The sequence below is a fragment of the Sturnus vulgaris genome, chromosome 3 (genome assembly GCF_052056855.1).
Source record: "Sturnus vulgaris isolate bStuVul1 chromosome 3, bStuVul1.hap1, whole genome shotgun sequence".
Classification (NCBI taxonomy): Eukaryota; Metazoa; Chordata; class Aves; order Passeriformes; family Sturnidae; genus Sturnus; species Sturnus vulgaris.
In genome coordinates, this window is record NC_142245.1 from 56,510,950 (window position 1) to 56,537,849 (window position 26,900).

The 26,900-nt window shown below is 39.3% G+C and overlaps 3 long non-coding RNA genes across 5 annotated transcripts; 2 read left to right on the forward strand and 1 right to left on the reverse strand.

Annotated features, from left to right (window-relative positions):
- Nucleotides 1-26,396, forward strand: LOC148224353 (uncharacterized). The gene is made up of 2 exons (XR_015802434.1): nucleotides 1-65; nucleotides 24,850-26,396. It is a non-coding gene; the product is annotated as an uncharacterized LOC148224353 (long non-coding RNA).
- On the reverse strand, nucleotides 9,523-20,139 carry LOC148224354 (uncharacterized). 2 transcript variants are annotated; one of them, XR_015802433.1, is made up of 3 exons: nucleotides 19,850-20,138; nucleotides 16,578-19,308; nucleotides 9,523-13,957 (listed from the first exon to the last, which is right to left on the reverse strand). It is a non-coding gene; the product is annotated as an uncharacterized LOC148224354 (long non-coding RNA). The 2 variants fall into 2 exon arrangements; XR_015802432.1 differs by lacking the exon at nucleotides 9,523-13,957 and having other exon boundaries at nucleotides 15,930-19,308; nucleotides 19,850-20,139.
- LOC148224355 (uncharacterized) lies at nucleotides 19,483-21,490 on the forward strand. Of its 2 annotated transcripts, none has more exons than XR_015802431.1 (2): nucleotides 19,483-19,946; nucleotides 20,656-21,490. It is a non-coding gene; the product is annotated as an uncharacterized LOC148224355 (long non-coding RNA). The 2 variants fall into 2 exon arrangements; XR_015802430.1 differs by having other exon boundaries at nucleotides 19,483-19,739.
- Nucleotides 26,397-26,900: the final 504 nt, after the last annotated feature.

Here is a 26,900-nt window from a genome sequence, read left to right on the forward strand (position 1 = left end):
GGGCAGCTGGGAGAAGGATCAAGTGGATGATGCTACCCATTGCTACCTCTGAGTCGCTGAGAAGGGTAGGATGTCACAGCTTTGTCCTTGCCATTTCATGTTATCTAACTCAGTGGGTCACATCCTTGGAAGGCAGATTCATGGATATCATTCAGAAGTGCCTAAATCTGCTTGTTTTGTGCACAAGGAAAGAAGAACCAATGAAGACTGTGTTCTCTGAAAGCTGGAACACCTGCTCAGCTAAGGACACAGTATTTTGAATTCAAATTCCTAAAGACAGTATTTTAAATTTAAATCTTAATCGAGTAGTTATGATCTCTTTTTCTTAGGATCACTGAAAAAATTAACATGTTTTCCTGAGTTTTGTGAGAAGCTGTTACATGTACTTTTCATATAATTATTGGTTTTTAAACTCTTCATGATAATTTGCACTCAGAATACTTCTAATATTCAGAAGTCAGTGGTAATTCCAAATGATTTTATATATTTGTTAACACTCACACAAGCATTTTATTTTTATATCAACAGAGATATGCTTGTTATTTATGTAAAATGTTAAAATAAACTTACTTGAAGGAGCTTCTACCATTCAGAAAATCTAAGGAAGTAAGAGTGTTTCACAGTATTCCACTGAGTAATGTGCATACTGTATGAAGCTGGCAGAAGATTCCAAAGGGCTAATAAAAATTATATTAGATATACTGTAAATCACGATGAAGACAAGCAGAGAAGAGATGAATTTCTTAGCTCAGCTTATGAACCTTAAATCTTAGAAAAATATTTTCTAAGAAATGTGGTGTTTCTTGGCAATGAATAAATGTTATATTCTAGGAATTTTTTTGCTATTATTTTCTTCTTTTTTTTTCAAGCCAAGTTGAACAAAATATATTAAATGGGAATAAAGAGAGAAAAAGGTTGATGTGCTTTTCAAATATCCTGTTTTCCCCCTCATGAAAGCATAAGCCAGAGCTGAAGCACTACTGAAATGAGCCAAAATAAAAATGCAGCGCACCTCCTCACAGCCTTTATCCCCCTGTTTTTCCACATTCAGAGGAAGCCCACTTTACCACCATATCTGCAGTAATTGGTAGGGAGGTAATTTTAGAGGCTCATATAAATCATGAAAGCAGTGTCCTCACAAACAGTGCCTCCAAAGGCACTAGGAACACACCCAACTGAGAGCAATTACCTACAGGCGTGCATGGGCTTTGTTTTTTCAGACCTTTCCACAGTAAGTGATACTGCAAAGCGAATTAATCTCTCTTTTGTCTTCCACAGTAAGTATCAATTAGTGGAAAATAAGGTCTTCTGTCTTCCAGCTCATAATTGTTGCTTATTGCTTGATTTGTCTTTGACAATTGATAACTCAAAATGCTCTTGAAGCCTTTGTGTGCATTCTTGCTGTGTGCAGCGTGCCTTGCTTCTTTCAGAATGGAAGGCTGCCTGTTTTTGTAAGACAGCACATAACAGATGTAAGACATCAGTAGAGCTGGAGGCTAAGCAAAGACAAACAACAGGAAAGGAAAAGCACACTGGAAAACTTGAATTTCATAAAGAGTTTGATGTCAAACTGGCTTCTCATAACACCAGATTCAGTCCTAGAAATCCCTGCAAATAGTGATGGAGGCTGAACCTCATTTTGTGTTATTGAGTTGTAGGATAAATCACCTTGAGATGCAACACGAGTTCTTCAAGTTCAAGTCATGAATGTAGCAACAAAAGGCCAGCTTGACCAAAAGGTTTAGATATTTGACCACAGAATCACAACTCCTTTCCAAAATGTAAAGTTCCATACTTCTATTTGGCTGCCATGTGTCACTAGATGCTAAATATTTTGTATTTACAGTGTTCACTGGAATAGGCACTAGTGTTAAAGTTCACCTCAGGAAACAAAGATTCTTAACTGCTGAACTGGGAATTATCATTGTCCCTTTGCTCTGGTTAAGTAAATGGTTAATTATCCACAACTAAATGGAGCAGCTTCTAAAAAGAGAGATCTTTCACGTCATCTTTGCTCCCAGTCTCCCCTGAACTATCATCTGCTATTTAAGCACTCTGCTAAAAATTGTGCTTAAGTCCTTTTGATTTCATGAGACATGAGAGCTCGGGCGTTCCATCTTCTTTGCAGGGTGGCTTGTTCTTGAGGTTCATATTAGGACATGTGAGAGAGAAGGCATAGGAGCAGCAGCAGCAGTGATTTATGAAGTGACATGGAGATGGTCACCCAGTAGTGGAAGGAGCTGTGATTTCGAATTGAGGGAGGCATCTTCCTCAGGTACTGTGTAAGGGAACTTATGCCCAAAGGATAAATTCAGATTTTGGTGCTCAAATTCACTTTAACACTTGCAAATGCCTGCTTTAAAGAAACCTTGGAGTTTGAACTCAACCCACACAGTGCTCTGTAGATGACTGTTGCGAGATAATGACATTGTCTAAATAGAGTATCTTAAGCAGAATGCTGGTGCAATCTCAGTTTAGATTTATGACAGAAAGCAGAGCACTACTCTTGCTTAGGTTGTTTACTTGCATTCGTCCTTGTCATACCTTTGACAAATGTTTGAGTTTGCATCTTACAAGTACTGCACCTATATAAAACACAAAATAAAGACACTTCTCCACTCATTTTTCCTAAGTGTCCTGGTTTTAGCTGTGATAGAGTTCGTTTTCTTCTTAGTTGCTGGCACAATCTTGTGTTTTGAATTTAGTACAAGGATACTGTTGATAACACACTGACATAATAGAACATCAATTTCTGTATATGAACTGGGATGGAGGGGATAATCACTGCTTGGAGATGGGCTGAGCATTGATGAGTGAATGATAAGCACTTGTATTGTTCATAACTTCATTTTCCTGTGCTATGTTCCTCTCTTTCTCCATTATTATTATTATTATTATTATTATTATTATTATTATTATTATTACTATTTTTCACTTTGTTTCAATTATTAAACTGTTCTTATCTTGACCCAAAAAGCTTTTTTCCAATTATCCTCTCCATTCCAGCAGGAGTAGGGAGTGAGTGAGTGGCTCTGTGGTACTTAGTTGCCAGCTGAGGTTAAACCATGACAGTCAGAAAACAGAACTGTCTTGGGATGATTCTTTTTTCACCTGTGGCTTGCCAGTTCATGGGCTGAGAAAAGGGTGAACTATTGTAGCCTTGTTCCCACACTGATCCATTTTGAACAATGAACCTGGTGAAGAGAGACATTGAAGGAGGGCAAAGAGTTTTCCTGATTAATTTTTCTAGGACAAGTATGTCTGCTCAGCTTATTTTTTTGCAGCAAGTACAAGAGACAACATATGAGCAAGTAATAATCTTGATGCCACATGGCACAGGATTTCACTGAAACATGGTGTGTTATTGTATTCCGAGTGCAGTATTTGTATTGTGAATATGTGCAAGCATGCAGAGACTCTGCTCAGTGAATTATTAAGCCTTTTTGTCAAATGCATAACAGAATCAGCAAGCTACACAAATTAGATATCTGAGTCATAGTTTTCACATTTGCATAGGAGGATAATAGTACTACTTAAGAAAGGATGAAAGGTCACAAATATGTCCTGTATTTATGTATTCTTAAGTAACATAAATTTTGAAATAAACCTTTATTTATTATTTTTCTGATTTATGTTCTCTCTTCCTTCCTTTTCTATTTTCTTTTCAGTTGCAAGTAGTCTGCAGTTACTAAAAAGAGAGCATAGGAGATGATTCATTTCCAAATAACCACAATATGAGAAAGAAATCAACTTGCAGCTTTCACACTTATCTGTATAATAAGCACTTCCAGTTTCTCATCAATTAGTGATTGCAAAAATTAATTTGCAGTAGGATATGACATATAGGAAAATGACCTTTAATTTGTCACTAAGATTCTGAATGCTAACTGGCAAAAGAAAGGTGTCCTGTTGGGATACAATGACATTTGAATATCTTTTCTCTCTTTGATTTCTCCCTTCTATGAAACATATGTAGTTTATTAGGTTAAGATCTCTTGTAACCTCTGATGTGTGACTTTGTTGTCTTTGTCTGCAAGAATAAACAGAGTGAAGAAGCATGTGCATTTTTGGCTGAGATAAATGGGAGCTCAAATGGGGAATGCAGTGGAAAGTTGTGTGATGAATGACTGTAAACATGGATATTGTAGTTGCATAATTATCTTTTAATGTTTTATGTATTTGCAGTGCTTGAAATGATAGAGTGGTAGCCTTATTCTTTTCTGATTTGGATATGCCACCCTTAGTATTACATTCAAAACTTCTTTTCTGGATACCATTATCTTTTTGTACCATAAATCATTTGACCATAAAGAAAACCATGAGACTAATTTGTCTTTGATATTACTGGAGTAAGTAAGCTATAACTGCTGAAATCAATGGAGCTTCACAGGGCAACAGGAACTTGAGGAAAGACTTGTTGGTTATTGTTACCCAGGGGAACAGAATCTGTCTGCTCTCTTGATTTACTTAGAATGCAAATTCTGGGAGGTAGGAAAGATCTTCCTTTTGCTATACGTAAATGTGTAGAACACCAGGGAAAAGAGTCATGGCAAAGAAGGTCACATGGAAAACAAGGAGGTAATTGGTGACAGCCAACAAGGCTTCACTAAAGGCGAATCATACCTGACAAATTTAGTGGCCTTCTACTGTGGAGTTACAGCAGGGGTAGAAGAGAAAGGCCCAACTGACATAATCTACCTGGACTTGTGCAAAGCATTTGACAATGTCCCATAACATCCTTGTCTCTAAACCAGAAAGACATAGATTTGATAGATCAACTATTTGGTGCATAAGAAATTGATTGGATGGTCAAAGCCAAAAAGTTGCAGTCCAAGTCTCAATGTCCAAGTAGAAAATAGTGACACGTGGCATTCCTCAAGGGTTGGTATTGGAACCAGCACTTTATAATGTCTTTGTGAACAACACATGGACAGTGGGATTGAATGCACTCTCGGCAAATTTGCCAATGGCATGGAACTATGTGGTGTGGTCATCACGCTGGTGGGAAAGGATGGCTTCTGGAGGGACCTTGAGAGGTGGGTCTGTGCAATCTTCACGAAGTTCAACAAGGTGAAGTGTAAGGTCCTGCACCTAGGTCGGGGCAATCTCAAGCAAAGTACAGACTGGATGTTGAAAGGATCAAGACTAGCCCTGGGCACAAGGACTTGAGGAGATTTCTGAACAAAAAATGCAACATGTGTTTGCAGCCCAGAAAGCCAACCACATCCTGCACTGCTGCTAAAGCAGCGTGGCCAGCAGGATGAGGGATGTGAATCTCCCTTTCTACTCTGCTCTTGTGAGAGAGTGCCCACTTGGAGTGCTGCATCCAGCTCTGCGGCCTCAACACGAAAAAGACCTTGACCTGTTGGAATGAGTCCAGAGGAGGACCATGAAGATAATCAGAGAGCTGGAGTAGCTCTCCTGTTCCTAAGAAAGGCTGAGAGAATTGAGGTTGTTCAACCTAGAGAAAAGAAGGCTCTGAGGAGGCCTCATAACAACCTTCCAGAGAGATGGAGTGCCTATAAGAGAGATGGAAAGGGACTTTGCACAAGAGCATGTTGTGATAGGACAAGGGGCAATGACCTTTAGCTGAAGGAGAGTTGGTTTAGGCTAGATAGTCAAAGAAATTCTTTACCATAAGGGTGGTGAGGCACTGGAGTAGGTTGCCCAGAGAAGCTGTGGATGCCCCATCCCTGCAATTGTTCAAGGCCAGGCTGGATGGAGCTTGGAGTAAACTGGTCTAGGAAAAGGCATTCCTGCCCATGGCGAGGGGGTTGGAACTAGATGATCTTTAAGGTGCCTTCCAATCCTAACCATTCTGTGATTCTATGATTCTACGTTTCCAGAGCCTTGGCCTCACAGAATTGGCCTGCCTGGGGCCACACCACTTCGTGCTGCATCCATATTATGACCCATAGTGGGAGGCTGTACAATAGCCATAGTTGATGGTATAGCTGCTGTACAGGGATAGCTAATGATGCAGGAAGAGGAGGAGAGAAACAATGGATGTTGCTTTTTTGCAGAATTTACTGCAGCGGTACTTCAGAAAGAGCTTGGGGCACTTGTATTACTAAACAGTCAGCTGTGCTAATAGGAGAGAATAGTAAATTCCTGACTTGTATTTTCATTAATGCTTCAGTGAATCTGAAGCAAAAGGAAGTTTTAGCCTTCTGGAATAAACTGCTACTGAATTCCCTTTGCTTTATTTCAAAGTAATATGCTGACATTTCTCACTTCCTGCTGAAGTGTTTATATACTGTCAGATAATTTCTTGGTTCTCTCCTGGAAGCTAGTACAGTTTACTGAGGAGCTGAAGCCTTCATTACATCTTTTATGTGTCTCAGAAGGGTATTAGGAAGTTCAATTAACATTTGAGAAGTGTTCTGCAATCCTCAGATGACATGTACAGTGGAAGCATACAAAATGGTTATTATCCATTAAATGCATGATTTTTGCAGTGTATCTATCTTTCATCAAGTTAATCCCAGGTAGAAGTGTTCTCTTCTTGGTTAAAAGACCACTTGAATTTGTGCAGCAGTACTGGATAAGTAGGGGGCCAAATATCATTAGGGGGTGTGAGATTTTGCTGCTCACTGAAATTACAATTGAAGGGAGAGTGACAAATCGTTGTTCAAGACTTCATTTATATAAAAATCTTAACAATTCTCAGTCCCACATCTTGTCAGGACCTGTGAAGTCATTGTGAAAATAAGCACAGAGGAAAAGAAGTCTAGGAGGCAGGAACCATGATCCTGCTATTGTGAGTGTTTCACCTGCCAGACAATTATTACCTTTGCAATTCCTGCACCACTTCTAAGGTCGAGTAAGCAGGGTAATTAGAACATTAAGTCAGAGTTCAGAGTGTCCTTGTAAGTTTGTGCCTTGATATGGCAGACTGTGGGAGTATGGGTTGCCAAAACCTTGAAATTTCATTAATCCTGGAATGAATCATTTGCGCAGCAGAAAGGCTGAAGTCAGTCTGCCCTCTTTGAATGAATATAGTGTTGCGTTCCCTAGATACATTGTAAATGGTACATCCCGTGACCCTGCTGTGCCCTGTATCTTGGTCCCTCTCCCCTCCTGGCCACACAGAGCTGGCTGGGATCCAATTTCTCCCCGCCCCCCCTTTCCAGACCCTAGAAAAGGTCAGAACCCCCTGGCCTCGCTCTTTTTTCTCTCTTTTTCCCTCTTTTCCCTCTCTTTTTCTCTCTTTTCCCCTCTTTTCCCTTCCCTTTTTCCCTCGCTACCCACGAGAAATAAACCTGTAACTTTATTAGGGGAGAGAGCCTCTTTTGATATCTTATTTACATCCATGAGGCAAGGGCCCAGGGGAACTTCACCCTAACACCTGAGCTGGACCGGAGGAAGGGTGAAAAACCCCATTTTGGGGCCAAGTAAAAGCCTCAATATAGGTTTTTCATATTCAAGTATTGTGAAACTGGATTCAGAGCACCCCAGGATTCAGGCCTTCCAATAGCACACTTGGTCAGTCACACAGCCCTTTGGATGGAGCTCCCTAAATGCAAATGCCCAGGAGAGCATTGGACGATCAAATGCTGAGTGGGGTTAAGGCACAAGACAAAATAAAATGTAGGCAAACACATGGGGTCCTTCAGCTGTAATACAGAAGATGCAATTGCAGATGAGAGTCTGTCTCTAGTAAATAACAGCAAGCCAGTGGGTTTATTTCTTCCCTTCCAGGTCCTTCTAGTAAAACTTTCTTTTGTTCATGAGTATCATAAGGATGTACAGGAGGGATGGAGAACAGAGCTACAGTGTGGAGAAGAAGTAGCAGCAGAGTGGGAAGTGCATTGAATCGCGTGCAAGATGATTCATTTCCTCTCCTGAGGAAGCCTCTGTCTTTGTTTCCTGTGTCCATGCTGGCCCTCGAAATCCCTAACACAGGTGCCTCTGTTAAGTGCCCAAGTTAAATTAATGTAGTCTTCAGTTTCATAAATTTCCAGAGGATAACTTGTCCATGAGAACATGTAATGACCTATATCCTGGGATGAGCAGAAATTTTTGTTGACTAAAGCCATGGAGTTTATCCATCAGTTTATCTGTATCTGTTTCTTTCCTTCTATGGCATTGTAACAATAAGGAACATATTTTTTCTCTACTGGGTGTAAATTGATGTGGGTTGCTTCCAGACTACAGTGCATGCACAATGGTATGGAATCCTAAAGTGGGGCTGGGCACATTCCCTGTCAGGTGCCTTGTCAGATGGCTCCTTGCTCATGGATCTGCCAGCATCTATTCAGATCCCAAACCATGCTCTCACTGCATTGAGTGTCCACAAAATCACCTGCATGTGCTGACAGGGGCACTTCAGAGGTGCTAGGACTGATTCCTTATTTGTTACACGTTTCTTGTTACTTGTAAATTTTCGTCACTACTTTTTTGTGGTGTTTTATAAGCAACACTAGCAAATAAACCAAGGTGCATCAATCATCATATCTGTCGTCAGGTATTAGTGGATGATGTGTCTTCTCACCATAAATATCCTTCTATTTTTAACTATTGATTTGAACTTTTCTTTGGTAGTATGTAAAAATTTGAGTAGAGTAGCTTTATGCAACAGCAGAAACTTTAATTTTTAAAAGAGTGAAGGGCTAATCTTGTCACAATGTGCTACTAAAAATACCCAATATATTCTATTTAAAGTGTTTGCTCTTTCTGTCTAATAGATATTTGTGTGTCAGAGGCGATGAGAGATGATTACCAGATGTTTCCAGTCGTCTTGGGAAACAGATTTGTGCCTTGAAGGCTGGAAACCTTTCCCCTTTTCTCAAAAGAGGCTCCTTTGCAATCCCAGAATGGTATCTAAGGATGTGCAGGTATAGGTATTATCAATGTTCACTTTATGTGATCTTTAATAAAAAGATGGATCTATATTTCTACTTCGGCCTTAACTCCCACCTCCTACAAAGAATACCAAACTTTGAGACATATTTCTAGCATTAAGAGTAGAAGAAAGGGGAAAGAAAAGAGGGGAAAAGAGAAAACTGCCTACTTGTGGAGAGACATATTATGCATCCAGCATGTGCCTTCCTTTGTATGGTCCTCCAGATAGAAGAAAAGACCAACACCCTTTCCTTCCTCAGAAATGTCTCTCTGGAGGGACTCTGTAAATGTAGTCAGAAGTCTATATTCCAGATTGAAATTTAGGGGCACAAAAAAATAAGTGACCCAAACTGATATTTATGTCCCAAACAACTCTACAAATGGAGAGTACAGGCTGCCTTCTCTGCCTTCTCTGCCTTCTCAGGCTGGCCATAACACCAGTTTGATTTAGAATACCTTGTCCTTATGTCTAAGCAAGGTTTGGATGTAGTTTAGAAGTCCAACAGCTTAAAAGCAATTCACTTTAAAATTGCTTAATAGTGAAAATGTCAATAATTTACTTTCACGTGTATCTTTTCCTGTCTCCTTCAACAGCTTCTTGCTCCAGCCTAAATTTCTTAAGCCCACACAGAATCTGTCTGAGACACACAGAGTAGAAATTCATTCTCTCAGAGAAGCTTACAGTTTTAAAAAATTACTTTAATTTCAGCTGTATACAAAACTTGACATTTTAAAATTGGCCAAGAAAGAATATCCAGAAAAAATAAATTCACATGGAGCAAAGTTTTACTTTCAAAATGCTATTTTTTTCATCTGTGATTTATTTTTATTAGTCTCATCTGCTCCTATTGAAATTTTAAAATGAAAAGTTGAATTAAAATTAGTTTTCAGCGCAGTCATGGTGCTCTCTGAAATGTTTTAGCAATCCCAGAATCTCCAGGTCAGCTGCCAAAACCTTTTGTCTCTTTCTATTCTTCCCTACCATGAGATTTCACTGTGTCCTCTCCATGGAATGATCTTCTATCTCAGCACCATTGTATTTGGACTTACTGTTGTTTCTCCCTTTATATTCAAAGGGTTGGAATGACATTAATCAAGAAAATTAAATAAATATTCAAGTTTTGACCTTCTCCACTGCAGGTCCCAGGTCATATCTTATCCTCTGGCTTTTAGACATTAGTACCTTCTCTGTGTCCCAAAGCAGCAGAATATTTAAGCGTGCACCGAGAGCTAAAAAAAAAAAAAGGTTTTGCAAAATATGGGCCACTGAATTTGAATTAGAGGGCTCAGTCTTGACATAGGCTTTCTCGGTGACCAATTAAGGGTGAAGTTCAGTTCCTTGAACATAGACATCCATTGCCATTAAAGATATCCTTTAAGGTGTTCATCTGGTTCTCCTGTTGAGTCTTCAGAAAGTCTTGTGTCATTGCTGCCACGTGGTGTCCTTAGACTGTACAAGAATCCTGTCCTTAAGGTTTATTTAAAGCGAATCACAGCAGCAGTTTCACTGAACTCAGTATTAAGTAGATGCTGAAGTTAAGATACCACCTAGTGACATGTTTCTGTGGAACTCAGACCACTGCAGGGCTGTGTTTACTTGGAGAAACCAGAATACTATTTATGATTCACAGAACCATATACAGAGTAAGAATATAAAGATGTCAGCCTAAATCCTGACTTTGTTAGTCATCAGTAGCAGGTGCTGTCTGTAACACAATACAATAGTAGCAGGACCAGCACGTATTAGTGCTTCCTCAGATTTTTTTCTCGTTTCCATAAGTTTTCACTTAGGGACTTCCCAAGACAGGGAGGATATCCTCGCATTTGTTAAGACATGACTTATCCCTTTCCCTTTCCCTTTCCCTTTCCCTTTCCCTTTCCCTTTCCCTTTCCCTTTCCCTTTCCCTTTCCCCTTCCCCTTCCCCTTCCCCTTCCCCTTCCACTTCCCCTACATGGAAGGGTTTTTGTTGTGAATACCATAAAAATGAGCTATAATAACGCATGAGGAAAAATGTCAGTGAGCCTTTCCTGGCATCTATTTGTAACCTTGGGTTTTTTTTCATAGACAAGTATGGTAAGTTAGTGCTATTTTCTACTGTCTGAGAACCACCTACACCTATCTTTATCCTTATACTCATCAGAAATCCACTGTCAGCTGTAAATAACAACAAAATTGAATTGTAGGCATTTTGTATTTAGGCCTGTCTTGTCTGAAAGGCATTAACACCCATCTGTACTTAATGTAATATTTTCAAATGTCAGTGTCTCTTCCTCTACCCATGCATCATCACTGCCAGTAGGTAATGCAGTTAAGGATAGAGTTCAATTATTTCCAAAGAATTAACACTATAATATTAGGTATGCAAGTATCTTCTACAACAATTCATATTCCTTCTTGTATAATTCTCTGCTTTTTTTGGCCACTGTTTGCCATCCACTACATAAGCACTCTTAACAGTGACTTGCTGATCTCTAATTCATTTTCTGATTAATGAGACTTTCCTGAGCACCCCCATTATCTAGTTTGCCTCAGCCTACACTACACATACATCTAAAACTATCTGTGTGAATAGTTTCTTCAAAGGAAATACAGTTTTCCCGTTAATAATTTCTGCAGTAAGGGAAGTAGTTGTACTGGCTTGCTAAAGATGCAGCTACTCTTTGCTCAGCATTGTCCTTTACCATGTCAAAGCTGAGTGAATTTTCTCAGCATGTTCTCATCTTCTGTTGCATTAGAAGAACTCCTGGGAAAAGGCATGAAAAGATGGAGACACTTGGGGTTGTAAAAATATTTTTGTCAAAGAAAATAGTGTGCAAAATCAGAAAAGCAAGCTCTCCTTTTCTGTTTTCTTTTTGTGAAGGAGACTTAAAACTTACTTTTTTTTCTTTTCCTTTTTTTCCTTTTTCTTTTTCCTTTGTCCCTATCCCACAGTTTAAGGAAAACTGGGTTTGAACTGCTGGTCTTACCTAGTTTGGTTTCTCCTCAGGAAGAGAGTGCTATTTACTGCATGAGCAAAAACCCAGTGATGGATTAATTTTTAGTGTTATTTGAATTGCTCCCGGGATTAGAGGAAAAAAATCGAATCTTTGGGCATGTTTTGTGAATGTTAAGCAAGCTGTGACCTTAGTTTATGAATTCCTGATTTGCAATTCAGCCGCAGAGGTATTCATGCATTCACCTCCTATTTAAATTACATGTTTTAGATTAATTAAATCAGGACTAGATCTATAAACACCCAAGATATGCAGTTCTTTATGTAGCTGTATTCTTTATGCATTTAAACCAACTCTTCTAGTGAGCCTGTGGCAGTTACTGTCAGATAATATAGGAAATAATACATGATCACCACTGGGGACAGAATAAGATGTAAGTAGCACTGCAGCATTTATGAGTAACTATTTCAAGTGGTTTGTGTCAGTGTAGCTCTAGTTAAGTGGAAAATCAGATGACTGGAAAACTGACATGAGAAAAAGAGGTGAGCTAGGGATTTCCACTGGCAAGAAATATAGTGGAATTAGCTTGACTGCAAAGGATATAATCTACTTATATTTTATCTTATTTTGCTAAAATGGTATCCAATTGCAAATTGTACATTAAGATGATTTTATATTAGTGAATAAGATAATAAAACAATAGCCCTTGCAATGGTAGTGATTCTTTGGCACTGAATTCATGTACATTCTGAGTTTCCCAGAAACTTTCAAACTTTTTTCTGATCTTAAGAAAAATTTTCACAAAGTGATAGAATATCTGGAAGTGGAAGGGACCCACAAGGATCACCAAAGTCCAACTCCTGGCCCTGCATAGGACTACCCCAAGAGTCACACCATGAGAAGGAAAAGAAAAAGACAACTCAATAGGCAAACTTTTGCTGACAGTTCATTCCTTCCAAAGATTTCAGGCTAGGATTTTTTTGAAAACAGGATGGACCTGGTTCTGATAGCTGGGGAAGGATTTGCCATATGGGAAAAGATTTCAGAAGATTTCAATTCAACTGAACATGGTGATACCTGCAATCTCCTCACTGGTACATGACAGAAAAGTGCCCATAGCATGCCCCAACCCCTTATGAAATTTTAAACAATGAGCTAACAATGTATGTCATTTGTCTGACAGTGTTTAAATAAACGTAAGAAATGAATAAATGTTTTTCTAATGTGCAAATAATTCTCTTGGAGGTCAAAAAGCTCTCTGCAGACCAACTCTATTGACCACTAATAGATTATTCAAGGGCTAGTTAGGCTTTCTGTGGATATAAATTTTTGCCGTGTTTTGGCAAAACATTCTCCTTAGGTAAAAGGAGAATGAAGTGCTAGATCCTGGGTAGATGCAAACAAAACTGAAGTTTGTGACAAGCAAAATGTTGTAAATTCAACATTTACAGTTTATTTAATATACCGTAAGTTGAAGAGCAAAAGAAGTTTACTTTATGCTTGATTTCTGTAGAAATCACAGCACAGTTTTTTTGATGGTTGTGAAATACTGAAAATGGGAAAAGGAGACTTCCATACTGCTATACCTAGCTGTTGTGCATGACTGAGAGATAATATAGTATGGACGTATATGTGTTGTAGAAATGCTAGGTTATGGCAAGGTCTGAGAAAGGAATTTGGTCGTCTGATTTAAGACTTAGTGTTGGGCTTCGGCACTGACTATAAGTTCATTTCAGTTACCCCCACTGAAAGCTGCCTGAGACTATTAAATAAAACAATTTGTATCCAATTGCCATCTGTGAGGTGCTAGCAGCTTTTCTCTCATCTGAGGCACTGTATCCGGCAAGTGTGGCATTCCCATTTTACTGTAAAATAAAGGAATCCATATGAGATCTCATTGAAGGTGCTCCTCTACCTGTCTAGATTGAGGAGTTTGATCTTCTGAGCAATTTCAGAGCAGGTTGCAGGTGACAGTGCAGGGACCATTGCTCTCTTTCCAAGTAGGTGCCCCCTTGCTAAGCAAGAGTTCCGTGGTTACAACACGTACGCAGAATTCTGCCTCTCCTGACATCACTTTCCATTTCCCTCTGGAAAAAGGATCGGTATTTTCCTTCTCCAAAGATTCTACCTTTGTTGTTGTTGTTACAGTTGTGGCATTGCTCAAAGCAGTTCAGAGTATCTGTAAAAAAAAGTTAAAAAAAGATTTTGTCTTTAGCAACATGTTTTGGCTATTCAACTGGGAGATAAATAGCATGGGATTCCTGTTTAAACAATAACTTAGGTCAAGCAGTCTGACTAGAGCACACAAATGATCTGTAAACCAGGGTGGGAACCTGAGTCTCCTCACTTTATTCTGAATGCTCAAACAACTAAACTGTGAAGCTACACTTGCTAATATTCCATCTTGGCTGCCAATTCATCATTAATATTCTTTTCCCAGAGGTTATGCTCACTAAGAAATTTGTAAACAACAGCAAATCAGATAAAAAGGCAAAAGCTGCCTTCCACAGTAATAACAACAAACAATAAAAAAGACCCAGACTTGCCAATACTATCTAGATAAGATCATTTTCAAAGTGAGAATTTCCACCATACAATGAGTTATTTTATTGAGGTGTTCTGAGAGGAACATAATTACTACCCAAGTAAATGTAGACAAGCTGATATCTGTGATACATCAAAGGGAATCAAAACTTGAGCCTCGCTGAAATGATATGTTATTACATACAGTATTGTTCTGTAGTCTATGGAAAAAAAAAATTTGCTAACCTTACTTTAGATTAACTATATGTTAAGTGTAGAAAATATGTTAATACTGTTGGAATGATGAAGTGCTTTCTCTTAACTTTTGATCTAAACACCTCACTAAGGTCTATATTTAAGACACTGTGCCAACATAAGGCAGGCAATAGTTGCTGGCCATTGAAAGCCATAGGTAAATAGACTGATTAGGATCTATAAAGAGTGAGACATGAATATACAGGGAAATAAATTTATATCAGATTTTTAAGGCTAGAAGGAGCCTTGGGAACATACTTAGTTCTTTCCCAGTCCAAAGACAGACCTAAATATGCAAAGTACACTTCTAGCAAATGCTCCAAACAACTGGGTTCTGGAAACATTTTCCAAGATCAGTAAAGGGATTAAAATGCTAAATAGTCTCAGGATTGGAGCCTGACCAAACTTGACCAGGTCTGTGAAAGAGATCTGTGGTATAACAGCTGGTACTAGGGGGAGACTGGAACTGATCTCTGGAAAAAAGGCTCTATCTGCTCTATATTCTTAGAAGGAGCTGGGTATTCTGCCAGGAATATTATTTCATTTGATTCTTGTTCATGCAGTCCAAAACTCTATCTGACTGTGAATTTACAGAGTAGCAAGATGCTGCAGTGCAAATCAGCAGGGAGCACACCCGGGCTCAATCTTAGCTGCTCCGGCCTTTTGACAGGAATACAGGGAGGAAAACAGACAGAGAAACACAGACTGGAACAGGGACAGGGAGGGGATGGAGCCATTGTCTAGGGCAGACAAGCTTCTTGTGTGGGGGATTGAATAAAAGCATGAGTGTGAATCCAACTTCCTCAGTTCCCAAAAACTCTGTCCCACTCTCACCCGCAGCCAGTCTGACCTTCCAGGAGCCTGGCAGAGGCAAAGGAGGCATCCAGCCTATGACCATTGGTTGCCGCCCTGTTGTTTTAGGGAAGTCCTTACATCACCTCTGCTGAGCCATGGCTTCCTGCTTGTGAGCAATCACCATCAGAGTGAGAAGAGTGTCCCCACCCAGCTGACCCAGCTTGGTGACACCAGAAAGCCCCCACACCTTTTTCTTTTCTCCATGGGCCACAGCAAGTCCTGATGGCATATGACTGCTTCTCAAGTGCTTCCAAAATAATGTTAGATTGAATCTCCTAGAAATTATGCCCCCACTTTTCTCCCCTTCACCCCTGGAAACATGACTTTCAAAATGTGAGGAAAACCTGCATGGCTCTATTAGGGCTGAAATCTGGGGCTTTTTAGCAGATGTTTAATCATACTAGATGCCAGTTTTTCAACTTAAACTGCAATCCAGATTTCCTGATATGCCACATCACCAAATTAGATATTGTCTTAAATTTCTCAGGGGTGAAATAAAGACATATTCAGAATAAAACTGGCAAAGAATGTTAGCTTTATTAGCAGCAGCAAAAATGAAAAGCAAACTGTCTTGAGTGTATGCAAGACATAAAACTTGGTGAATGCAGATAAAAGGACAATTTTTATACAATTACAGCCCTAGATCAAGAAACTGAAACAGATAAGTGATAAACATCCAGAAAACATCAGGTTCCTTGTTATTAAAAAAACATTAATTTTTTCTTGCATAAACAAGTAGAACTGAAGAAAGTAAAATATTAAAGAATGACTGGTAAACCCTGAAAATCATGTAATATAATGTATTTTGTGTAGATTTACTTCTTAGTATTCAATTTCTCTTTACAAAGTCATACCTCATATTTTTGCATCAAATTCTGTCCCCAAATAAGAGTACTTGGAATAAGGTAACGCTCTTTTGATTCATACGCAGGCAAAAACTTAAATTAAGTAGAGCTCAGGTTGGAAACATAGCTAAATAGTTTTAGTTGAAATATGTTTAAATATATTTACAGGTTATTGTAATTAACTAATCTGAAACCAGAAATTAAAAATGTGAGAGAATGTATTATTAGATAAGTGAATCTAGAAATTATAAGGTATAAAAAAAGTGTTTGGGGGAGCTAAGAATTGTAATATTCCCTCTTAGTACCTTTGCAAATCCTCACCTGGTTTAAAGGCTGCAATCTTGTTCACTAAGTACTTCAGAAGTTGCCTTCAATTTTTCTCCATTTATCACTGATGAAATCACCTTCTTTGGAAGAAACCTTCACTTTCCTCATAGTGACATTTTGCAAAACCTACAAGACTGCATTTGGGTAACTTTAATGTTTGTTGATCTAAATTAATTTACACTATACTATTTTTTAAATCTCATACTGTTTTATCTCCCGCTCCTTGATAGTCTTGCTGTAAGAGAAGGCAAGAAATGTTGGTAGGGATCTGGGGAAGATGATGGGAGAAAACGGGTTTGTAGCCCCAATACATTTTGTGAGCTCATTCTCCCAGTTGGCAAAGAAGGGTTTTAGCTCTGGATTCAAAGCAGGAGGGATGAGAACTGTCAGTTATGATGGAAAGCAGAAGTGTGTTAATACCCTGTGGTGGGGTGCCAGAGGAAAGGACTGCATCATGTTTGCTTTAAACCAGCTTGCTTGGGTGCAAGAGCACTGTAGCCATGGGAGCAGTACAGGACAATTACTGTGCTATTTCCTTCCTACCTCTGGCCTGGGAGGACAGCCTTGGGTCCTGACAGTGATTTTCCCACAGCAGCATTCCCACAGCAGCATCTGAAGTGGGCAGAGAATCCAGAGGGGATTTCACATTATTGTCTTGCAGTGGGAAGATAGCTGGTACCCCTTGAAAATAATTTACATGGCAAAAAGGAATGCTGAGAGACATGATGATGTTTTTCCTTTGAGTTTCCTGTGGAGAAGGTGCTTAGGAACTTAATGTAAGTCTTTCAAAGTGTTATCTTCTGTCAATGCTTCTTCTTACCTTCAGTATGTGTCCTTTTGTTGTAATCCCAAAGCCCACTGAAGGCCATTGCAGGATTCCACTGGCCTATGTGGGTCTGGGGCCATACTCTAGCATATAATTTATCTTCAACTGCACTAGAAATGATCAAAGATGAGCATAAGTTATGCCATGTCTCAAGCTGAGTCACTTTTCATTCAAATAAAGTGTTTTGAAAATGTTCTGAAATTGGACAAATGACAACATTTAAAAAAAATAATCTGGATGTATTTGACATTTCAATGACTGTAGCACAGCTAATGGCAATTCTGACAGTGTTGTGCTTTTTATCTTGTGCCCTCATGAGTTGTTTGGGCTGGTGACAGTCCCCCATTCCAGATTTTGAGCAACATGACTCAGCCAAACGTGTATCTTATTACTTAACTCTTTGCAATAATTGGTTCATTGTGAGCCACAAAGATTGTAGTGTTACATCCCCAGCTGTCACAGCTCAGCATCTTTAGGTAATATTGGTCAAAAAGGACAGCCTTATGACAACTGTTAAGGAAGTAGCTATGAGAAATCAACTAATGTTGTTGTCAAGTGAACCAATAAGATCACTGTTGCTAGTTACAGGTCACAGGCCCTATACTGACTTTAGAATGTGAGGAACAATTATTTTAACCTTTTAAGGTTAAAAATGCTTCAAACAGGTATACGGGTCAGATGCGGATCTGCATTCATTGGCCTCTCAGAAGGAAGCACTGAAAAACATTTAAACTTTCAATGTGGCACTGGAAAATATGCTCAGTAAAAGGGCAAATATATCAAAGTAAGGGAAGGCAATGGTTGCTGAGAGATAAATTCATTGTTTCTGAAGATCCTGACTACCTCTCTGAATATGTGACTCTGGTGGCATTCTAACTGCTTGGGGTTTTAGTCTGTGGAAAGCAGGGGACCAGCCAAATGATGAAAAACAGTAATAGATCAATTTTTAACAATGGAGTTCCATAAATATTCTTCATTTCAGCTGTAGCTTAAGGTGGCTGTCTAGAAAATTGAGTATTTTAAAGAAAATTGTTGTCCCATGATCAAGGAGAGCTGTCAAAACCACTTGGAAAAAAAACAACACAAGGTAATTAATGCCAGAGATATTTATGTGTTATTGCTAAGGAGAAAAAAAAAGTCATGCTGAATATATTTGAGAGTCTAGCACAAGTTGCCACCCAAGTTTTGTGAGGCAGAAGGGGTGGAATGTAAAGAGCTCATAAATTTGGCTCTGAACTTGTATTTCCCGAGAGGCAGCTTGTATTTCTAGCACGGCCAATCATCTCCATTGCCCTCAAACTTCACCATCTCAAGGGCTATATTTGTTAGGATTACTGTCACGCATTTTTTCCTAGAAAGTCATCTAATAAATGGAGGCAAACAAGAAACTACAGATCAGGATTTCTCTTACTGCTTTATCTACAATTTTCTATGTGCTGAATCAGAATCTCTCCCGAGATTCCTACCTGTTTGTGTATGATTTTTCTGTAACCTACTACCTTCCTCTTCCGTCTGGCTTTGCCCTCTAGCTTCAGAAAGGTCTGAATTGAGCCCGGGGTGTCCAGTCAGGCTCATGGTAACGATTGAACAGTAGGATGAGCTGCAAGTCTCCTGAAAAGTGAGCAAGTCTTAGCGGTAGGAGTGTGATGTCCGTGTTTAGACCCGTCTCAAGGTGATGCCAGCAGCTCCCAGCCTGCTTTGGACAGGGAGCAGCAAGGTGAGAAGGAACACTTCCGTTTCCCTCCTTGCCATTTAACTCCTTGTCTCCTAAGTTTTGCTTAGGAGTCACAAAAGGAGCGACAGAAGTGATAGCTATGGCCTTATCCATGTTGTCTCCTTTGCCTAAGGAGGGAGAAGAGAGATGCGGAAAACAAATTTCATTCCAAGGTGTTTTTCCTCCTGTAAAAATCAGAGAGAAGGAGACGAAAAGCACTGCACCGTTTGATTTTCTCACCCAATTTGTAAATAAATACTGGTTTAATGTTTGCTTACTTGAACAGTTTGTCAAGAAGAAGTCAGCGCCTGCCGACCCGGCTGAAGCGCCAGTGACTCTGAGCGCTGCGGGAGCAGAGGTGCCGATCCTTCCTCCCCGGGGAGGGCGGCAGGACGCGGGCACAGCCGGCCCCCAGGTGCCATATTCCAGCCCTGCAGTTGCCATTCCAGCCCTGCAGTTGCCGTGCCAGACCCAACAGGTGGCAATCGCCGCCCGGCTCGGCTCCCCCGCCTGCGCCGAGCGCACGCACAGAGCGCTCTGCCTGCGGAAAGGCTGCGCATCCAGCAAAGCCGGCGCTGAAAATGCAGCCTCCTCTGCACCGACTACGGCCTTGCAGGTTTGAGAAAATTTCCTGAGCCTGTTGTCGTTCTCTGCCCCATGCCAGAAATCTGAAGTAGAAGCCGTAAACTAAGGCGAAAGCTATGATGCTGTCTCAGAGATATTTACCTGGAGTCACACCGAAATCCTCGGGTCTTTCTAGATTTTAGTCTGAAGCAGGATTTGCCCGTCTTGTTCTGTTTTCATTTCCATATTTGTTCCTGAGGTATGAAAAAATAAATAATCTCAGAAAATGAAAGAGTGTGTGTGTGCGGAGAACAGTGCTGTTAGTGAAACTAAGAGTTCATGCATTGCCATGGAAACATTCACATCCTAGCAACAGCTTATTGATAGCAAGATGACATGGAAAGACAAGAGCTGATGCCTTTGACTCATGGGAAAACAAGCTATCCTATATTTCTACTTCTCTACCTTCTTTTCTTTTCCAAGACTGTAGAGTGGTTTAACATAAAAATCCCTGATGGACATTTCTTTCCATAGTTGTTGGTGTTTTTGTGTTGAAACATTACTTGCTAAGAAAAGTTAATGCAGCTGAATTATTTTAGATGGCTATCTGACCAAAAAAATATTAAAAATTAAAATACAGCAAGGAAACACAAAGACTTTTTTTTTTTTTTTTACTTTAGAAATGTAGTGAGGTGTTATTTGATTAACTGAAAACATGTAGAAGGTCAATTCAATGTTTTCTGACCACCTCTGCATATCCCAGAACATTTGCTGCAGCTGAAATCATTAAGATGCCATTTGCCGGGATGCAGGGTAGAATCATTTATGGTACGGTCTGCATTCCTTGTGATGCCCAGGGAATGCATGTGCTGGGAGGTACTGAAAGTCTTTATGTGCCTTTGGGTTTGGGTGGGCAGAGCAGAACTCAGGTGCATTTGCAGAGAAATTGCATTTCCTTTGTTTTCCAGATACACTGCTGTACAAGAAGCTTCACCCCAGTGAAGACAGAGTACAAGAGCAGTCCCTGTGTGTGGAAGGAGGAATCTTTGGGAGCAAGGATTAGACTGCTGTTAGCACTATTATTATTGCTATTAAGTACAATAGCATTGTGCTGTCCCAGCTGTAAGCAGGATTTAAATGTGACTTGTCCCACAGAGACGCAGGGAGTGTTTTTACCTAGGAACTTAAAATTAGTTTGTTTGCCAATATGATTGTTCATTGCTAAGTTATTCATTGTTAAGAAGAAAACCCAACAATTGCTTTATTAATTTTGTGTGTATGTGATGGTGGTGGGTGTATGTTTGTAGGAAGTGTTTCTGTCAAAGTAGGCATTCCAATAACCATCTTGGAAAATCAAGAAATGTATGATGTTGTTTTGTACCTAGCATTACTGAAGTGTAAACATTTGTTTAAGAGCTTTGCTGAACTGGATATATATAAAGGACTCCCTGAGCATTACATTTATTGTGAGATTAACAGTGAATCATAATATTCTCACAGCTAATAAAACCATGTTTCACAAATGTGACCCTTTAACTGTACATGAATTAAAAATGGAGGTAATGAAATATCCCAAGAGAAATTAGTGATGTTTACAAACCCTGAGTTTATAAACCCTCCTTATTTACCTATCTTTCATGAATAAAAAAAACCCCTAAACATTTGTGTACCTTTTATTCCTTCAGCAATATTTTCTCCTTGGAAAATCATCAAGAACTGTTTGGGCGATCAACAAGCCAGGCTGGTATTTTGATACTACCATTGCATTAGGTTTACAATAAATGAGGAAACTGGTGCTATAGAGCCATTGTGGGAGCAGTCAGAAATGTGTTAAGGAGAGGAAGAATACAATAATGCTAGCAATATAACTGGGGATTGTCAGGCCTGCTGCTTAGGTGCAGGATTTCTAAAGAGAGCGTGAAGCAGCATCTAGAAAAGGATGATGATAATTAAAGCAGGGCATAGATGGACCCTATACTGTGGTCATGATTTTTGCCCTAATGCAAACAGCACTTGAGCTAACTTGATACCTCCTGTTCTGACCTGGAGTTCCTTCAATGCCAACTGTGTTGCTGCATTTCCAGAGCAGGATTGATGTGAATTACAAGGCAGAGGACTCTGATCAGCTCCTTGCTTGCTTCCCAATAGTAAGCCATAAATCAGAAGTAGTCCTGAGAGCAGGAAGTAGACTTGCCAGGCTCTTCTCAATTGGCACTGGCTTTTGCATGGTCTCTCTGGGGTCCCTAGGTACTGTTTCAGCTCCAGGTTTGAGAAGGGTGAAAGGCATAGAAGTGAGGATTGCTCTAAAGGACTGTAGTGGAGCTGTCTGCATTTTCTCAGTGCTTGCAAAGCAGCATGCACTGTGAATGGTGGACTAGGCTCTGACATGGTTTTTACTTACTCATTCTTGTATTTGAAGTTCTTTTCCCCATTCCCTGTTCTTTGACGACTTCTTAGAATTAGAGGCAAGGAAGGCCATGCTAAAGGCCTGTCAAGGTTAAGGGCAGGTGTGCATAAGTTTGTGTGAATCTGTGTAACAGCATGTCAGCAGGTAGCTTAGATGAAAACACATTTTCCCTCCATGAACCCTTTGGAGTCTTTACAGATTTGAAAATATACGAGTTTTGGAAAGGAGCAGGCAAGCAAGGAATAGCTGCAAACTTTACTTCTCTCTCTCTGAAACAGAATGGGGAAACAGTTCTGCATGTCGAGGTTGTGAAGAACAATACTGAATATTGAAGAATAATATGAAGAAGTTAAATTCAAGAAATCAGAATTGAAATTCAATTTTCAAGAAATGTGATCAACAGTATTACCTTTCTTGCAGGGGTTGGGGAAATATTACTTTTTGGATTGAAATAACTTGTGAATTGTAATAATTCCCATTAATTCAGGACCTGTGGTACATAACTAATGCTTCTGCTCTCCTGGTTTCTCTTGATTGACTTCTTGGACTGATTTGGGAAAATGTGCTTTTCCTTTCTTTTAGTTAAGGGTGTGTTACCTGTTAAAAGAAGATTGATTAGTCACCATTAGCACCTGGGAATGCCTTTATTTTTATCACTTCAAGCAAATATGTCTATAGCTAGAGTCATAATTATGTGCATTACTGAGACACTTTTTTGCTATTCTTTCATTATATTTTGACAGAAAAGAAATGTCAAGGGAGTAGCACTTGCTTTTTAGCTCTGAAACATTTACATCTGTTGTACATATTTGTCTCCTCTTTGTCACACTATCCTTTCAAATCTTTCTTTTGCTGCCTTGTAGTTAGTATCTTGCCACTGTTTTATGATTTAATGTCAAGGTTTTATACAAAGATTTTATGAAGAACAGCTGCAGATTGTCTTCTCTGAAGCTGTAAGCCATCTTTGTTCAGTTGCAAAGGCGTGAAACCCACTGGAGCTTTAATGATTTATAGCAACTGCAAAGCTGGTCAATCTCTCTAAGATTTCACTGGCATACATTTTTTGAGTCAGACACCAGTGGAGTCTCTATCCTGTGTGACAAAAGTATAAGGCATTAGTAAGGGTTGCACATGACTTCAGGATTAGTGTGAATATTTTAAGTCTGTTTTTCTGGTATTTACTCTGATATGTATCAAACAACTGGGAAGAGAAGATAAAAACTGGGAATGCCAAAAAGTAATTCTGAATTTTTTCAATATTTCGTAATATTTCTGTCTATTTGGCTTGTCTTTTTGTGCAACAGCCGAGGACCAATATCATCTGCAAGCATTTGCAAATGGCTGAGATACAAAATAAAATTTAGTCTGGGCTTGTACCAGTTTTTTAATTAAAGAAGAGGTTGTCCCATCATCAGAAATAATTTCCATATTCGAAGATGTGTTTCTAAGAGGAAAGCTCACTGTTACAAAGCATCCCAAGCTAGTTAAAAGAACCCAGTTGTTAGGGGATGTAGGACAAACTATTACTGGACTAATGGCAGTAAACAACATCTGAGTAGCTGTCAGTGAATCCCAATTGTAAGAATTAAGTCATGTATGGCACTGTTTCATCTAAGCTGTACTGAGAAGCTGATGGAAAGAACTCCATGTACCATGCCATTTCCTTGAGGTGTTACATTACTTGTAATTGAGAGATCCTCTGAGGGAATGACATACCATCCCTGAGTGATGCTGATGCTTTGGATGTCACATTTCCCATAAAGTTATAACTGAACCATAGCCCCCTTGGGATGCTTGGAGACACTGTATTGCTTTGAAGAATTGTCATACAAGACACAAGGATCCAGCTTGTTTGTTGTCCTTATAGGTGCTGCTGTCCCTTTTAGAAGGAAGCAGGCATACTTCTGAGATTTCTGCATGCATAACCATGCCTTTTTTCCCTAATATAGGCTTGCAGTTCAGGTTGAATACTGAACTGCTGCTAGTTTTCTTTTCTAACTTCTTTCTAGCATACGATTTGGAACAGCACTTCAGAAAGATATTGTAGCTAGCCTACCATTCCCAGTTCTACAGGACTTAAGATCATAATATCTGCAATAAATAAAAAAAATCACAGAACCCCAACTGCATGAAAGCATGCCACACACACTATTAACAGTTTCTTCATCCCTCAAGTTGAATTCTTTCACATTTTCTTAGTTTCTTTCTACTTGAGCTCGAAAAGTAGCTGTAATGACAGGCTACTTTAATAAGGCTCCTTTTCTCTTTGCAGTATGCCTTCAAAAATAGCCATTTACTTAGCTATGCTAACTGCTGAATATTCAGTTTTAATCTAGGGCCCATCACTGAAATGAGCTCAACCAAGTTCATTTGGCTCAGCCAAGATTGCACATTTACTTTGTGGTGCATTGGACCATTTCTCTGCAACATGTAGTTTTGAAAATTACATCTCATGAATGGAAATTACAGACGAGGTTCTTGGCAGTGGCAGAGAGAACCCTACTGAACTGAGAGGAAAGCATGATTAAAAAGGGGTATGGAGAGAAACTGAACACAGTTTTCTCTCCTGCTGGTTTTTTTCCTTACTGTTTTTTTTATATAAAAGGAGGCTAACTAACATTTAAGGACACCCATTACAGGGTTTCTTAAGCTTCATTTTTCCTGCTTTCACTGGTATTATTACCTCAGCCAAGCAAGGCTCAGTGTTGTCCAAAAGTTGTTTTAATGACCCTCACTGTTCCCTACTTTCTTTCAGGGAAGTCTCATTATGTCTGTGAGCAACTTCAGAGGAGATGTAAGTTGGAAGAGGCAACAGGAAGGCTCAAATACATGGAGAAACCTTATACCTTAGCAAGAAGATATTGGAAAAAGTGTGGCACGTGAAGGACTGTCTACACAGAAATCCTGGCATCAGAAAAGAGGACAGGGCTAAAGAGGGTAGGGGAACGTTTTGCATGGCAATGTGGCAAATGGAAATGTGAGACAACAGAGTTGAAGATGAGCTGTTTTGGAGGAGAGTGAAGAGGGGAGCCCCTTGGATGAGACAGAAGCAGAGGTCGGGGGTCAGATGGCACACAGTGAGCTGAAGGAATAAAATGAAGGAAAGCAGTGAGCCCCTGCTTATGCAACACTTGCACAACTTTCAGAAGCTGCAACGAGTGTGATCTTCTAGGACTGGGACACAAATGACATCTGACTCCTGAGGTTCCAAATGGCATGAAGGCTAACTGATTATAATCAAGTTTCCAAGTAGTTCTTTTGAACACTGTGTTTTAAATCCACTTACGTATTCAAAGATGTGCATCTAAATTTCTTTTCTACAACCACATTATGCTCTTGAAAGTCAGTTGCTTTTCATCTTAACAGGAAGAGAACATGCAAGGAATGAGAAAACACAGGAAGTCAATCAGCATAAAAGTCTGAGCAAATGCTCAGTGAACAAACATTTTTATGCTTGATGAGCAGACATTCTGCTTCTGGTTCTTGAGTAAAGCCTTTTTCATGCTTGTCATGACTAGTGAAAAAATAGAAAGAAAAATTTATTTTTTAATGTCTTTGGGATATCTGAGAAAGTGCAATGGGATGATTCATTGGTATTTCGTGCCTGGGCTACTTAGAATACCAATGATATATGTTTAAACTTAAGTAGACGAGAAATAGATGCAGCCTTTTCTATGACATGTTGTTGTAATACTTTTATCCTAAGTTGCCATTTAGGCTTTTGTAGAATTGAGCTCTGAGATTTCTCCTATGAGTCAACCCTCATTTTGATAAATCATTTAAATAAGTGAGGTGATTATCAGTTTTTAGTGTGAAGAAGAACGTTCAAATGTTGTAGAATGTGAGACCACAGAATGAAAATAGAAAGGAAGACTTCTACTGTTACGTTTACTTCAATGTGAATTTCTGAGTTATTTTGGGTCAGGGATGAGAATTTAATGTGTAATTGTAATATACTCTTGCACTTTACACAGACTCATAAATCAAGAGATCACTGTCCTTGTTCTATGTACAATGCAAATGCAGTTGATGATCATATTTTCCTCTTGGACTTTGCTTAGTATGCCTGCGAGGCCAGGGGAAGAAAAACAGATGTTAATGAAACCACTTGCAGAGACTAAGCCTTGATCTAACCCACACAACCTCAAAACTGTAATTTTTCCATACGTGTATTTATGAATGTTTGGGGAACTTGAGGGAATAATTTTTCAACAACAGTAATTTCGTGTTTTCCATGTATTGTTCAACCTGCAACCCTGAAAAAGGGTTAATGAAACAAAATAAAGCTGATTTTTCCCAAGATTTGGAAGAAAAGTTATGTGCAAATTAGATTCCACATGTTATCTTTATCCCTTAAGTATATGGATACTTTAAAATATGAAGGAAAAATGCGGGCTTCTATATAGGGTATGGAGGTTGGGGAGTGCATTTTTCTTGGTTCAGATATGTAAGCTCAAATTCAGTATTTTCCTCTGTAATACTGAGTCTTTTGATTTGTGGTTTAAGTTTGTTTCATTGTGGTAAGGGACCAAAGTGTGAAATATGGATTCCCATCCTCACAGGGATTTTGTCCTCCCAGCTTCCCTCCGTCTACTCCATCATTCTGCAGCTATTAACTCAAGGCAGAAAACATTGCCATCCTGCAAAAGGAAACACAGGGGTTTAATGCTTGTCAGATAAAGGAGAAACAAACCCACAAGTTATAAAACATAATACAGAAATTTATAGAAATTTAATAGAGTTTTATAGAAAAAATCTGAATCAAATTTCACGTTTTTCACTTCTAGGGTCACTTTATGTTCCAAA